At 32.6% G+C, this 5,141-nt stretch overlaps 1 pseudogene; it reads left to right on the top strand.

Annotated features, from left to right (window-relative positions):
• Positions 1,732–4,632, top strand: LOC104727584 (annotated as a pseudogene).

The following is a 5,141-nucleotide window of genomic DNA, read 5'->3' as shown; positions in this document are numbered from 1 at the left end:
ACTGAATTCATAAGCCAAGACTTCACCATACTGTTACAGCGTGACCAAATCCTAAAAATATCATCTGATTCAGGTGGTCGCGGAACAGATCCATCAATGAACACAAGCTTGTTCTTTGCATCTAAAGCAACTTTCATCGCAATTTGCCAATCATCATAGTTTGTACCATCCAATACTTCAGAGATAATAGAAATACCAAGATTATCACCATTCATGAGGTAGTACGGTGAGTGTATATTGTAATACGATTCAGTCACCGAAGCTCGCCTCTGAGATCTGGTTACAGGTGAGTCTTCTTGAGAGGAATCCTCGCGATTTGTCGATCTCCGAGCTGAAGAAGCTACACGGACCGTGCGATTTAGGTTTCACCGGTTAGTCACCATCGTTGATAACAGATTTAAAAAGAAAAAAATGAAGATATATTTTGATCGATACAACGATTCTTCAGCAAATAGCTAAACGAATCGATCGAAACAGAGCTTAATCGATACAAATCGAAGAGAAATGAAGAAATTTAGGTCAAGAATCGGATGAATCTTTGGGATTCATCGCTCTGATACCATGTTACAAGAAAGTTTGTTAGAGGGAAGAAAGTTTGTTAGAGGGAAACGAAAAAGAAGAAGAATCTTCGTATTTCTCATTCATGATCTCGGTTGTGTTTACATTCACTTATATTAGTGAAACTACCCGGTTTAACTCCGATTTACAACCAAATCACAATTATAATTGGTTTAGTATAAACCATTCTCTATATACTCTAATAACAACATCGTTGGAAACCAACGTTGCTTACAACCAACGGCGGACCCACGTATAGTTAAGGGTGGTCAGCTGACCTGGTCAAATTTTGAAAATTTCTCTAGTAGTATAATCTAAATCTAATTTAATATAAAATATTGCAGCAATTTGACCTCCCTAATTTTATGGTGACATCGAAGGCCCAGCCCACAATGAAACAAAGTTTTTTTTGTTTTAAGTTAGAAATAAATTAGCCCATATTTTAACCTAAATATTAATATTTGTCAAACCAAAGTGAGTTTAAATAAAGAAAAAAAAAGAACTTTTGTCTCATACGTGCCTCAGTTTTGTAATTTTCTTCTTCCCAACTCACGATTCACGAACAGAACAGAGCAGGTCGACCTCTTCAATCGATTAATCAAGTAAGTTTATAAACACTAGATTTTGTTTTTACAATGATTTAATTAAATTGTATTCAAATTTCAATATAGATTAATATATAGGAGTTAAGTCTTAGAATTGCAATAAAATTTTGTGCTTGTATAAAAGGTAAACAATTTGTAATTATAAATTTATAATCCAACTTTTTGTGATCATAATTAATGAGTTAAAAATTTCTTTTATTTAACTCATATTTACTGTTTAATATTAATAGTTGATTGTGTACGTACACCAATTTGTTGCTTAATCATGTATAGACTTTTGGTTAAATTGGTGTTGATGAACTATGTAGAAAAAAAAAGAAGAAAAATTGTGTGTATCATAATTCATTTGGTATATACATATATATATATATATATATTTATTTATTTAATGTTGACAATTTTGTTTTCATAATTTGGTTTCAGTGAAAGGCTCGGAGCAATGAACACTTTGAAAAAATATTATAAAAGAAAAGAACCATCTCCACCTCAGAGTGAATCAGATGATATTGACTTACCTGGGATCCAACAGATCGAAAAAGAATAGCTGATTATCATCTGAATCAAAGAGATGAGGTAATTCAGAGATACTTGATTAGAGGATCTTGTCAACCTCGTGGGCATACTTTTAAACAAATTCTGATAGAAAAGACACCGAGACGTTTTAATCCAGCTTGGTTTGATCGATACCAAAACTGGTTAGAGTATAGTGTGAAAGAAGAAAAAGCTGTTTGCCTGTGTTGTTACTTGTTCAGAGATAGTGTTGGGAAAGCTGTGAGAAGTGATGCATTTATCACAGATGGATTCTGTAGGTGGAATAATTTCAAAAGTTTTTCAGATCATGTGGGAGATGTTGATAGTTTTCATAACAACGCAGTTATGAAGTGTGAAAATTTGATGAAACAAGGTCAGTCAATTGAGCATGTTTTGCATAAACAGGACGATATTACAAGAAATGAGTATCGTATTCGGTTGAATGCTTCAGTTGATGCTTCCAGATATTTATTGCGACAAGGTTTACCTTTCCGTGGTCATGATGAGTCTGAAAAATCTGCTCATCGAGGAAACTTTGTGGAACTTTTGAAGTACACTGCTGATCAGAATGAAGTTGTAAGGAAGGTTATTTTAAATAATGCTCCTGGAAATAATCAAATGAAATGTCCTAATATTCAGAAAGATATTGTTCATTGTTTTGCAGAGGAAGTAGTCAAATCTATTATTGAGGAGATTGATCATGATGTTTTTGCTTTGTTGGTGGATGAATCTGCTGACGTTTCTGATAAAGAACAAATGGCAGTAGTGTTTAGATTTGTTGATAAAAGTGGGATAGTCAAAGAGAGATTCTTGAGTATTACACATGTGAGTGAGACATCTGCAACATCTTTGAAATCTGCTATTGATGATTTGTTTGCTAAATATGGATTGAGTATTAAAAAGTTGAGAGGGCAAGGCTATGATGGAGCAAGTAATATGAAAGGCGAATTCAATGGATTAAGAGCATTAATTATGAGGGAAAGCACATCAGCATATTATGTCCACTGTTTTGCTCATCAACTTCAGTTAGTTGTTATAGCAGTTGCAAAAAAACATTTTAATGTTGGAGACTTTTTTGATATGATTTCTCTGTTGTTGAATGTGGTAGGAGCTTCATGCAAAAGAAAAGATCTGATCCGAGAGAGTCATAGAAAAAAGATTCAAGAAGAAATTAATAATGGTGAAAGAAGTACTGGAACAGGGTTGAATCAAGAGATCTCTCTTCAAAGACCAGGAAATACCCGTTGGAATTCTCACTACAGAACTCTAGTGCGATTGATTGAGTTATTTTCTTCTATCATCGAGGTGCTCGAGTACATTGAGAATGAAGGTGTAGATGACTTGAAAAGACGTCAAGCAAATGGTCTCCTTAACTATTTGCATAGCTTTGATTTTGTGTTTTATTTGCAAATGATGATACACCTTTTAGGACTCACAGAGAATTTGTCAATGGCGCTACAAAGACAAGATCAAGATATTTTAAATGCTATGTCATTGGTAGGATCAACTAAGAGACAACTCAATTGTTTAGGGATGATAGGTGGAATTCTCTCATGATGAAAGTTTCTTCATTTTGTGAGAAACATGAGCTTGAAACGGTTGAGATGGAGGCAGATTTTGTTGACCCAAAGAGACGAAGAAAAAAAAACAGGAGTATCAAATATGGATCACTACAAGGTCAATTTCTTATATGTTGTCTTGGATATGCAACTTCAAGAATTTAACGACCGCTTTAATGAGGTGAACACTGAATTGCTTATTTGTGTTGCTTCTCTATCTCCCATTGATGCATTTTCTGAGTTTGATCACTCAAAGTTATTGAGGTTATCTAAGTTCTATCCAGATGACTTTAGTTCGGGGGAGTTCATATCTCTTGAGAAATAATTATCTATCTACATTGATAATGTACGAAATGATGACAAATTTTCTAATTTGAAGAATCTAGGGGACCTTGCTCGATTGTTGGTGGAAACACGAAAACATATGTCATATCCTTTGGTTTACAGGCTTTTGAATTTGGTTTTGATTTTGCCGGTTGCTACTGCAACTGTTGAGAGATGTTTTTCAGCCATGAAATTCATAAAGACGCATCGACGTAATCGGATTGGAGAATTTTTAAATGATTATTTAGTTTGTTTTATCGAGAAAGATGTGTTCAGTATTATTACAAATGAGATTGTGATAAAAAGATTTCAGAACATGAAGAATCGTAGAATGCTATTGTAGGATGTTTTTCTTGGATGTTGTATTTTTTTTAATATGAAAGAATTTTTTTACTATGTTTTGACCTGGGTGAAAAAAATTCCTGGGTACGCCACTGCTTACAACGTCAACCTCTTGAGTCTTAAGAAACGTTAATCATTGCCGGTGTCAAACTANTTAGTAATACATTTATCTTCTGGTACACATCTAAAAGTGTTTAAAAAAACAATTTCACTTAACTCCCTATATGGGATTAATGCCAGCCCGTCTCACCAAAATCAAAATAAGTTTTTGCGAAAAAATAATAATCAAAATAAGTTTTTGCGTAAAAAAATAATCAAAATAATCAAACATACCGTGTAACCATGTCTTTTTTTACTGATATGTGGATTTTCATTCTCTGAAATGATTAAAGCAACATAATAAGATTCATATGAATAATAAAAGAGAATAATAGAAATTATGTTTTTGTGTGATTCTTACAGTGCCAAGATCAGCTCCAGGTTTCCGCAGTGCTGCTTGTGTATTGACGCCACAAGTGAAGGACTTTCACTTGCACCCTCCACGCCGTCTTGTAAGTGCGGACATCTCTCAAAAAACCAAATATTGCAGCCATTTCTCTTTTAGATATGAGGTTGTAGGTTTTGGTTGTAGATGTTTTGTATAGTTTTTGAAGTTGATATTTATATATCTAAATATGCTTGATGAGAAAGGAGTCTTTTATCGAGACCAATGAAAGCGAAATTTAATTGTATTCCGTTTTTAGTTGTTTATATTATTACCAAACAATATTCAGTTTCTAAGTAAAATATATACTGAATTAAATGTATGTCTTCTTGCTAAAGTTAAATATTTGTGAATATTGGTTTTTAAATCATTCTAAAATTGGATTTTCGGTTTAGGAAATTTATTAATGTTAATATAATTATGGAGATTGTAAACTTTTGTTATGGAAAATATGGTGTATGTCATTTAAATTTGAGAGATTCTAGCATCCATAAAAATAGTTTTGGAGATTTAATGGGTTAAACTTTAATGGATAGAGTTGTTTTTGGAAAAATCGGAATGTATAGATGTTGTTAAGATTCTATGGCAATAAATGTAACAAATGTCGGTCAATTTAAGAAAGTTTAGTATTTTAATTTCTCTCCAATGTTATTTATGAAATTGTTTTAGAGATTAATGTTGTAAATAAAATAAATTAAATAACCAAAACTTCAAGGACATAATACAAAATGTATTTCA

Source organism: Camelina sativa, chromosome 11 (assembly GCF_000633955.1).
Source record: "Camelina sativa cultivar DH55 chromosome 11, Cs, whole genome shotgun sequence".
In the NCBI taxonomy this organism is placed as follows: domain Eukaryota; kingdom Viridiplantae; phylum Streptophyta; class Magnoliopsida; order Brassicales; family Brassicaceae; genus Camelina; species Camelina sativa.
Note: the sequence above shows the minus strand (reverse complement) of the source record. Positions and strands in the feature narration are given on the sequence as shown.